Source organism: Triticum dicoccoides, chromosome 4B (genome assembly GCF_002162155.2).
Source record: "Triticum dicoccoides isolate Atlit2015 ecotype Zavitan chromosome 4B, WEW_v2.0, whole genome shotgun sequence".
NCBI lineage: Eukaryota > Viridiplantae > Streptophyta > Magnoliopsida > Poales > Poaceae > Triticum > Triticum dicoccoides.
In genome coordinates, this window is record NC_041387.1 from 602,089,299 (window position 1) to 602,101,633 (window position 12,335).

Consider the following 12,335-nt stretch of genomic DNA (forward strand, 5'->3'; position numbering starts at 1 on the left):
GATCTTATAATACTTTCCCATAGTTCCTTGGCACTTGTGATGTGTATGAACGGTTTCCTTTGCTTTTCATCCATGCCTCTCCTTATACACATGATTGCAGTGTCATTGAGATTCTTGTCATAAATTTCTCTTGGTGTAGGGTTCTTTGGATCAACCACATGATAACCATACTCCATGATCTCCAGCATCTCATCGTTTCCATGTCGAAGATGATCCTGCATAGCAACTCTCCCCAAAGCAAAATCGAAAGTGGCACTAAGTAAAGGAGGTTTGCCTTGAGGATTATATCTTGGTTTCTCAACCTGAGGTCTTGCATAAAGCCAAGGAACACTAGCGTGTTCATTACTAGGAGGTTGTTGACCAAGTGACGAAGCATGCACAGTTGGCCTCGAAGCCGCACCACCCGAGAGTGGTGCAAGCACCGTGGACAACGTGGCTAATCTCATTTGGACCAAGGCCTAAAGAGAAGCATCATGCTCCTCTTTTTGCTTAGCAAGGGCCCGTTCCATATCCTCAGACGTAAAGGACTTGACTTCAGAGGAAGCCTCGCCTTTATCCTTCGGATCTGCAACAAGTGGAGTCCCATCCGGGTTCATCTCGCTCTAGGGCGGTTAAGCCACAAGAATAGAGCACGAGGCTCTGATACCAATTGAAAGGATCGAGATGGACCTAGAGGGGGGTGAATAGGTACAATTACAAATTTTAATTATTACTTAGCAATTTTAGGCAATAATGCGGAATATGAAGATGAGCCTAACAATTGCAAGTGAGTACTAAGTACTAAGCAAGTAACACAAGAACATAAGTAAGCAAGCACAATATGATGTACGTAAGTGCAAAGAGACAAGTAACCACAAGTAGAGAGTTAGGGTTAGGAATAACCGCAACTCCGGGAGACGAGGATGTATACCGATGTTCACTTCCTTGGAGGGAAGCTAGTCACCGTTAGAGAGGTGGATGTTACCACGAAGGCACACCAATGCCACGAAGGCTCACCCTATTCTCCCTTTGATACAACACCATGGAGGCGTTTCTCAACCACTAGTGGTAGACCTTGGGATGGTCTCCAAACCCTCACAAACTTTTCCGGGGGTAATCACAAAGGTCGATTCCTCTCCAAAAGACTCCTATCGCCTAGGAGTCTCCAACCTCCAAGAGTAACAAGAACGATGGGGGAAAGATCAAGACTTGCTCAAAGCACGAATTCCTTCGGTGCAAAGAAGGAGAAGGAGTGGATCTATCACTTGATTGGACAACTTCTCTCAAATGCTCTCAAATCCCTTGGGGATCTAAGATTTGGTGTGGAGGAGTGAGAGAGAGTAAGAAATGTGTTCTAGGGTTTGTTCAAAGTGAGTGGTCGGTCCTCTCCCATGGGGAAGAAGGGCTATATATAGTGTGAGCACAAATGTGATTGTTATAGCATAAGTGAATGGGCAGGCCGGACATCCGGGCTGGCGAGTGTTGGAGAACGTAGTAATTTCAAAAAAAATCCTACGCACACGCAAGATCATGGTGATGGCATAGCAATGAGAGGGGAGAGTGTTCGTCCATGTACCCTCATAGACCGTAAGCGGAAGCGTTATGACAACGCGGTTGATGTAGTCGTACGTCTTCACGATTCGACCGATCCAAGCACCGAACTACGGCACCTCCGAGTTCAGCACACGTTCAGCTCGATGACGATCCCCGGGCTCTGATCCAGCAAAGCTTCAGGGATGAGTTTCGTCAGCACGGCGGCGTGGTGACGATGATGATGTTCTACCGGCGCAGGGCTTCGCCTAAACTCCGCGACGATATGACCGAGGTGGAATATGGTGGAGGGGGGCACCGCACACGGCTAAGGAACGATCTGTAGATCAACTTTTTGTCTTCTGGGGTGCCCCCCTGCCCCCGTATATAAAGGAGGGAGGGGGAGGTGCGGCCGGCCCCCTTGGGGTGCGCCTGGAGGAGTCCTACTCCCACCGGGAGTAGGACTCCCCCCTCTTGCCTTGGTGGAGAAGGAAAGAGGGGAGGGGAAAGAGGAAAGGGGGGCGCCGCCCCCCCCCCTTCCTTGTCCTATTCGAACTAGGGGGGAGGGGGCGCGTGGCCTGCCCTGGCCGACCCTCCTCTTCTCCCTCATGGCCCACTAAGGCCCATTAACCCCCGGGAGAGTTCCGGTAACCCCCCGGTGTTCCGGTAAAATCCCGATTTCACCCGGAACCTTTCCGATGTCCAAACATAGGCTTCCAATATATCAATCTTTATGTATCGACCATTTTGAGACTCCTCGTCATGTTCGTGATCACATCCGGGACTCCGAACAAACTTCGGTACATCAAAACTTATAAACTCATAATAAAACTGTCATCGTAACGTTAAGCGTGCGGACCCTATGGGTTCGAGAACTATGTAGACATGACCTAGAACCATTCTCGGTCAATGACCAATAGCGGAACCTGGATGCCCATATTGGTTCCTACATATTCTACGAAGATCTTTATCGGTCAAACCGCATAACAACATATGTTTTTCCCTTTGTCATCGGTATGTTACTTGCCCGAGATTTGATCGTCGGTATCCAATACCTAGTTCAATCTCGTTACCGGCAAGTCTCTTTACTCGTTCTATAATACATCATCTTATAACTAACTCATTAGTTACAATGCTTGCAAGGCTTAGGTGATGAGTATTACCGAGAGGGCCCAGAGATACCTCTCCGACAATCGGAGTGACAAAACCTAATCTCGAATTATGCCAACCCAACATGTACCTTCGGAAACACCTGTAGAGCACCTTTATAATCACCCAGTTACGTTGTGATGTTTGGTAGCACACAAAGTGTTCTTCCGGTAAACGTGAGTTGCACAATCTCATAGTTACAGGAACTTTGTATAAGTCATGAAGAAAGCAATAGCAACATACTAAACGATCAAGTGCTAGGCTAACGGAATGGGTCATGTCAATCACATCATTCTTCTAATGATGTGATCCCATTAATCAAATGACAACACATGTCTATAGTTAGGAAACATAACCATCTTTGATTAATGAGCTAGTCAAGTAGAGGCATACTAGTGACTATATGTTTGTCTATGTATTCACACATGTATCATGTTTCCGGTTAATACAATTCTAGCATGAATAATAAACATTTATCATGATATGAGGAAATAAATAATAACTTTATTATTGCCTCTAGGGCATATTTCCTTCAGTCTCCCACTTGCACTAGAGTCAATAATCTAGATTACATTGTAATGATTCTAACACCCATGGAGTCTTGGTGTTGATCATGTTTTGCTCGTGAGAGAGGCTTAGTCAACGGGTCTGCAACATTCAGATTTTGCAAATCTCTATGTCTCCCACTTGGACTTGGTCCCGAATGGAATTGAAGCGTCTCTTGATGTGCTTGGTCCTCTTGTGAAATCTGGATTCCTTTGCCAAGGCAATTGCACCAGTATTGTCATAGAAGATCTTCATTGGTCCCAATGCACTAGGTATGACACCTAGATCGGAAATGAACTCCTTCATCCAGACTCCTTCATTTGCTGCTTCTGAAGCAGCTATGTACTCCGCTTCACATGTAGATCCCGCTACGACGCTTTGTTTAGAACTGCACCAACTTACAGCTCCACCGTTTAATAAAAACACGTATCCGGTTTGCGATTTAGAATCATCCGGATCAGTGTCAAAGCTTGCATCGACGTAACCGTTTACGACTAGCTCTTTGTCACCTCCATATACGAGAAACATATCCTTAGTCCTTTTCAGGTATTTCAGGATGTTCTTGACCGATGTCCAGTGATCCACTCCTGGATTACTTTGGTACCTTCCTGCCAAGCTTATTGCTAAGCATACGTCAGGTCTGGTACACAGCATTGCACACATGATAGAGCCTATGGCTGAAGCATAGGGAACATTTTTCATTTTCTCTCTATCTTCTGCTATGGTCGGGCATTGAGTTTGACTCAACTTCATACCTTGTAGCACAGGCAATAATCCTTTCTTTGCCTGATCCATTTTGAACTTTTTCAAAATTTTGTCAAGGTATGTGCTTTGTGAAAGTCCTATTAAGCGTCTTGATCTATCTCTATAGATCTTGATGCCCAATATGTAAGCAGCTTCACCGAGGTCTTTCATTGAAAGCCTTTTATTCAAGTATCCTTTTATGCTATCCAGAAATTCTATATCATTTCCAATTAATAATATGTCATCTACATATAAAATTAGAAATGCTACAGAGCTCCCACTCATTTTCTTGTAAATACAGGCTTCTCCAAAAGTCTGTATAAAACCATATGCTTTGATCACACTATCAAAGCGTTTATTCCAACTCCGAGATGCTTGCACCAGTCCATAAATGGAACGCTGGAGCTTGCACACTTTGTCAGCACCTTTTGGATCAACAAAACCTTCCGGCTGCATCATATACAACTCTTCTTCTAGAAATCCATTCAAGAATGCAGTCTTGACATCCATTTGCCAAATTTCATAATCATGAAATGCAGCAATAGCTAACATGATTCGGACGGACTTAAGCATCGCTACGGGTGAGAAAGTCTCATCGTAGTCAACCCCTTGAACTTGTCGAAAACCTTTTGCAACAAGTCGAGCTTTATAGACAGTTATATTACCATCAACGGCAGTCTTCTTCTTAAAGATCCATTTATTCTCAATGGCTTGCCGATCATCGGGCAAGTCAACCAAAGTCCATACTTTGTTTTCATACATGGATCCCATCTCAGATTTCATGGCTTCTAGCCATTTTGCGGAATCCGGGCTCATCATCGCTTCCTCATAGTTCGTAGGTTCATCATGGTCAAGTAACATGACTTCCAGAATAGGATTACCGTACCACTCTGGTGCGGATCTTACTCTGGTAGACCTACGAGGTTCAGTAGAAATTTGATCTGAAGTTTCATGATCATTATCATTAGCTTCCTCACTAATTGGTGTAGTTATCACAGGAACCGGTTCTCGTGATGAACTACTTTCCAATAAGGGAGTAGATACAGTTATCTCATCAAGTTCTACTTTCCTCCCACTCACTTCTTTCGAGAGAATCTCCTTCTCTAGAAAGGATCCATTCTTAGCAACGAATGTCTTGCCTTCGGATCTGTGATAGAAGGTGTACCCAATAGTCTCTTTTGGGTATCCTATGAAGACACATTTCTCCGATTTAGTTTCGAGCTTATCTGGTTGAAGTTTCTTCACATAAGCATCGCAGCCCCAAACTTTAAGGAACGACAACTTTGGTTTCTTGCCAAACCACAGTTCATAAGGCGTCGTCTCAACGGATTTTGATGGTGCCCTATTTAACGTGAATGCGGCCGTCTCTAAAGCATAACCCCAAAATGATAGTGGTAAATCAGTAAGAGACATCATAGATCGCACCATATCCAGTAAAGTACGATTACGACGTTCGGACACACCATTTCGTTGTCGTGTTCCAGGTGGCGTGAGTTGCGAAACTATTCCACATTGTTTCAAGTGTAGGCCAAACTCATAACTCAAATATTCTCCTCCACGATCATATCGTAGAAATTTTATTTTCTTGTTACGATGATTTTCCACTTCACTCTGAAATTCTTTGAACTTTTCAAATGTTTCAGACTTGTGTTTCATCAAGTAGATATACCCATATCTGCTCAAATCATCTGTGAAGGTGAGAAAATAACGATACCCGCCGCGAGCCTCAACATTCATTGGGCCACAAACATCAGTATGTATGATTTCCAATAAATCAGTTGCTCCCTCCATAGTTCTGGAGAACGGCGTTTTAGTCATCTTGCCCATAAGGCACGGTTCACAAGTACCAAGTGATTCATAATCAAGTGATTCCAAAAGTCCATCAGTATGGAGTTTCTTCATGCGCTTTACACCGATATGACCCAAACAGCAGTGCCACAAATAAGTTGCACTATCATTATTAACTCTGCATCTTTTGGTTTCAACACTATGAATATGTGTATCACTACTATCGAGATTTAATAAAAATAGACCACTCTTCAAGGGTGCATGACCATAAAAGATATTACTCATATAAATAGAACAACCATTATTCTCTGATTTAAATGAATAACCGTCTCGCATCAAACAAGATCCAGATATAATGTTCATGCTCAACGCTGGCACCAAATAACAATTATTCAGGTCTAAAACTAATCCCGAAGGTAGATGTAGAGGTAGCGTGCCGACCGCGATCACATCGACTTTGGAACCGTTTCCCACGCGCATCGTCACCTCGTCCTTGGCCAGTGCTCGCTTATTCCGTAGTCCCTGTTTCGAGTTGCAAATATTAGCAACAGAACCAGTATCAAATACCCAGGTGCTACTACGAGCTCTAGTTAGGTACACATCAATAACATGTATATCACATATACCTTTGTTCACTTTGCCATCCTTCCAATCCGCCAAATACTTGGGGCAGTTCCGCTTCTAGTGACCAGTCTGCTTGCAGTAGAAGCACTCAGTTTCAGGCTTAGGTCCAGACTTGGGTTTCTTCTCTTGAGCAGCAACTTGCTTGCTGTTCTTCTTGAAGTTCCCCTTCTTCTTCCCTTTGCCCTTTTTCTTGAAACTAGTGGTCTTGTTGACCATCAACACTTGATGCTCCTTCTTGATTTCTACCTCCGTAGCTTTTAGCATTGCGAAGAGCTCGGGAATAGTCTTGTTCATCCCTTGCATATTATAGTTCATCACAAAGCTCTTGTAGCTTGGTGGCAGTGATTGGAGAATTCTGTCAATGACGCTATCATCCGGAAGATTAACTCCCAGTTGAATCAAGTGATTATTATACCCAGACATTTTGAGTATATGCTCACTAACAGAACTATTCTCCTCCATCTTGCAGCTGTAGAACTTATTGGAGACTTCATATCTCTCAATCCGGGCATTTGCTTGAAATATTAACTTCAACTCCTGGAACATCTCATATGCTCCATGACGTTCAAAACGTCATTGAAGACCCGGTTCTAAGCCGTAAAGCATGGCACACTGAACTATAGAGTAGTCATCAGCTTTGCTCTGCCAGACGTTCTTAACGTTGTTAGTTGCATCAGCAGCAGGCCTGGCACCCAGCGGTGCTTCCAGGACGTAACTTTTCTGTGCAGCAATGAGGATAATCCTCAGGTTACGGACCCAGTCCGTGTAATTGCTACCATCATCTTTCAACTTTGCTTTCTCAAGGAACGCATTAAAATTCAACGGAACAACAGCACGAGCCATCTATCTACAAACAAACATAGACAAGCAAAATACTATCAGGTACTAAGTTCATGATAAATTTAGGTTCAATTAATCATATTACTTAAGAACTCCCACTTAGACAGACATCTCTCTAGTCATCTAAGTGATCACGTGATCCAAATCAACTAAACCATAACCGATCATCACGTGAGATGGAGTAGTTTTCAATGGTGAACATCATTATGTTGATCATATCTACTATATGATTCACGCTCGACCTTTCGGTCTCCGTGTTCCGAGGCCATATCTGCATATGCTAGGCTCGTCGAGTTTAACCTGAGTATTCCGCGTGTGCAAAACTGTCTTGCACCCGTTGTATATGGACGTAGAGCTTATCACACCCGATCATCACGTGGTGTCTAGGCACGACGAACTTTGGCAACGGTGCATACTCAGGGAGAACACTTCTTGATAATTTTAGTGAGAGATCATCTTAAAATTCTACCGTCAATCAAAGCAAGATAAGATGCATAAAGGATAAACATCACATGCAATCAATATAAGTGATATGATATGGCCATCATCATCTTGTGCTTGTGATCTCCATCTCCGAAGCACCATCATGATCACCATCGTCACCGGCGCGACACCTTGATCTTCATCGTAGCATCGTTGTCGTCTCGCCAACTATTGCTTCTACGACCATCGCTCCCGCTTAGTGATAAAGTAAAGCAATTACAGGGCGTTTGCATTTCATACAATAAAGCGACAACCATATGGCTCCTGCCAGTTGCCGATAACTTCGGTTACAAAACATGATCATCTCATATAATAAAATATAGCATCACGTCTTGACCATATCACATCACAACATGCCCTGCAAAAACAAGTTAGACGTCCTCTACTTTGTTGTTGCAAGTTTTACGTGGCTGCTATGGGCTTAGCAAGAACCGTTCTTACCTACGCATCAATAACCACAACGATAGTTTGTCAAGTTGGTGCTGTTTTAACCTTTGCAAGGACCGGGCGTAGCCACACTCGATTCAGCTAAAGTGAGAGAGACAGACACCCGCCGGTCACCTTTAAGCAACGAGTGCTCGTAGCGGTGAAACCAGTCTCGCGTAAGTGTACGCGTAATGTCGGTCCGGGCCGCTTCATCTCACAATACTGCCGAACCAAAGTATGACATGCTGGTAAGCAGTATGACTTATATCGCCCACAACTCACTTGTGTTCTACTCGTGCATATGACATCTACGCATAAAACCTGGCTCGGATGCCACTGTTGGAGAACGTAGTAATTTCAAAAAATTTCCTACGCACACGCAAGATCATGGTGATGGCATAGCAACGAGAGGGGAGAGTGTTCGTCCACGTACCCTCGTAGACCGTAAGCGGAAGCGTTATGACAACGCGGTTGATGTAGTCGTACGTCTTCACGATCCGACCGATCCAAGCACCGAACGTACGACACCTCCGAGTTCAGCACACGTTCAGCTCGATGATGATCCCCGGGCTCCGATCCAGCAAAACTTCGGGGATGAGTTCCGTCAGCACGACGGCGTGGTGACGATGATGATGTTCTACCGGTGCAGGGCTTCGCCTAAACTCCGCGACGATATGACCGAGGTGGAATATGGTGGAGGGGGGCACCGCACACGGCTAAGGAACGATCCGTAGATCAACTTTTTGTCTTCTGGGGTGCCCCCCTGCCCCCGTATATAAAGGAGGGAGGGGGAGGTGCGGCCGGCCCCCTTGGGGTGCGCCTGGAGGAGTCCTACTCCCACCGGGAGTAGGACTCCCCCCTCTTGCCTTGGTGGAGAAGGAAAGGGGGGAGGGGAAAGAGGAAAGGGGGGCACCGCCCCCCCCCCCCTTCCTTGTCCTATTCGGAATAGGGGGGAGGGGGCACGCGGCCTGCCCTGGCCGGCCCTCCTCTTCTCCCTCATGACCCACTAAGGCCCATTAACCCCCGGGAGGGTTCCGGTAACCCCCCGGTGTTCCGGTAAAATCCCGATTTCACCTGGAACCTTTCCGATGTCCAAACATAGGCTTCCAATATATCAATCTTTATGTCTCGACCATTTCAAGACTCCTCGTCATGTTCGTGATCACATCCGAGACTCCGAACAAACTTCGGTACATCAAAACTTATAAACTCATAATAAAACAGTCATCGTAACGTTAAGCGTGCGGACCCTACGGGTTCGAGAACTATGTAGACATGACCTAGAACCATTCTCGGTCAATAACCAATAGCGGAACCTGGATGCCCATATTGGTTCCTACATATTCTACGAAGATCTTTATCGGTCAAACCGCATAACAACATACGTTGTTCCCTTTGTCATCGGTATGTTACTTGCCCGAGATTTGATCGTCGGTATCCAATACCTAGTTCAATATTGTTACAGGCAAGTCTCTTTACTCGTTCTGTAATACATCATCTTATAACTAACTCATTAGTTACAATGCTTGCAAGGCTTAGGTGATGAGTATTACCGAGAGGGCCCAGAGATACCTCTCCGACAATCGGAGTGACAAAACCTAATCTCGAATTATGCCAACCCAACATGTACCTTCGGAAACACCTGTAGAGCACCTTTATAATCACCCAGTTACGTTGTGACATTTGGTAGCACACAAAGTGTTCTTCCGGTAAACGTGAGTTGCACAATCTCATAGTTGCAGGAACTTTGTATAAGTCATGAAGAAAGCAATAGCAACCTACTAAACGATCAAGTGCTAGGCTAACGGAATGGGTCATGTCAATCACATCATTCTTCTAATGATGTGATCCCATTAATCAAATGACAACACATGTCTATGGTTAGGAAACATAACCATCTTTGATTAATGAGCTAGTCAAGTAGAGGCATACTAGTGACTATATGTTTGTCTATGTATTCACACATGTATCATGTTTTCGGTTAATACAATTCTAGCATGAATAATAAACATTTATCATTATATGAGGAAATAAATAATAACTTTATTATTGCCTCTAGGGCATATTTCCTTCAGCGAGGCACTAGAAGAACACAGGAGAAGCCAGGAGAAAAACAGAGGGGCCAGACATCCGGAGCAAGGACCGGACATCCGAGCGAAGCCCGGACATCCGGCAGCAACGTGCAAACCTACTGGAGTCGGGATGACAGGGAGCCGGACATCCGGGGAAATACCAGACATCCGGGGTGCAGCCCGGACATCTGGTGTGAGCATGCAGACTTACTGGTGTCTAAACATCAGTGACCCGGACATCCGGCTAGCAGCCCGGACATCCGGCATGGGAGCAAACAGAACATGTGCATAGAGTATTTTTGTGTGACCCCAAGTTTTTATTGAAGCAAGGAATTATTGTAACTTGAGCAAGTCTTTAACTAACCCTACCGATCCCCTCTTAATAGTGCAGGATCCTATACTCAAGAAACCAAATATGAAATCAATTTTTATGCTTCATCCTTGAGTAAAATCACTTGTATGCCCTTGATCCACACACTTCAATGAGCCGGGGACTAACACCTGAGATTTACTTAACAGCCATTGTTAGTCCCCTACATGTATATTGTCATCAACATCAAAACATGATGTAAGGGCATGATTGCACTTTCAGTAGGTCCCAAAATATAGATTTCTTCTTCCACATGGGTGCACGTCCCTCTGCGTCATTCGGAACAGATAGTCCACTGTGACTCTTTCCGAAGATTACTTTTAAATCATTGACCATAGCAAGTACGTGATCACCGGTATGCATGGCGGGCTTCTTCCGGTGATCTGCCTCGCCTTTGAAATGCTTGCTTTTCTTTTGATATTGATGGTTGGTCGGAAGGAATTGACGATGCGCCACGTACACATTCTTCCTGCATTTGTCCAGGTATATACTTTCGGTGTCATCTAAACAATGCGTGCATGCGTGGTATCCCTTGTTTGTTTGCCCTGAAAGGTTACTGAGAGCAGGCCAATCATTGATGGTTACAAACAGCAACGCATGCAGGTCAAATTCCTCTTGTTTGTGCTCATCCCACACACGTACACCGTTTCCAATCCACAATTGTAAAAGTTCTGAAACTAATGGCCTTAGGTACACATCAATGTCGTTGCCGGGTTGCTTAGGGCCATGGAAGAGAACTGACATCATAATGAACTTCCGCTTCATGCACAACCAAGGAGGAAGGTTATAGATACATAGAGTCACGGGTCAGGTGTTGTGATTGCTTCTCTGCTCCCCAAAAGGATTAATGCCATCCGCACTTAAACCAAACCATACGTTCCTTGCGTCACCTGCAAACTCCTTCCAGTACTTTCTCTCGATTTTTCTCCACTACGACCCATCAGCGGGTGCTCTCAACTTCCCGTCTTTCTTACGATCCTCTTTGTGCCATCGCATCAACTTGGCATGCTCTTTGTTTCTGAACAGGCGTTTCAACCATGGTATTATAGGAGCATACCGCATCATCTTGGTAGGAACCCTCTTCTTGGGGCGCTCGCCATCAACATCACCAGGGTCATCTCGTCGGATCTTATACCGCAATGCACCGCATACTGGGCACGCGTTCAAATCCTCGTACACACTGCAGTACAGGATGTAGTAATTAGGGCATGCATGTATCTTCTGCACCTCCAATCCTAGAGGGCATACAACCTTCTTTGTTGCATACGTACTGTCGGGCAATTCGTTATCCTTTTGAAGCTTCTTCTTTAATATTTTCAGTAGCTTCTCAAATCCTTCGTCAGGCATACCATTCTCTGCCTTCCACTGCAACAATTCCAGTATGGTACCAAGCTTTGTGTTGCCATCTTCGCAATTGGGGTACAAACCTCTTTTGTGATCCTCTGCAATCGAACTTCAGCTTCTCCTTTTCACTTTCGCACCGTATCCTTACATCAACAATGACCTGGCGAAGATCATCACCGGGCACATCGTCTGGTTCCTCTTGATCTTGAACAGCTTCCCCCGTTGCAGCATCACCGTATTCAGGGGGCACATAGTTGTCATCGTCCTCTTCTTCTTCGTTGTCTTCCATCATAACCCCTATTTCTTCGTGCTTGGTCCAAACATTATAGTGTGGCATGAAACCCTTATAAAGCAGTTTGGTGTAAAGGGTTTTTGAGTCAGAGTAAGACTTCGTATTCCCACATATAGGGCATGGACAATACATAAAACAATTCTGCTTG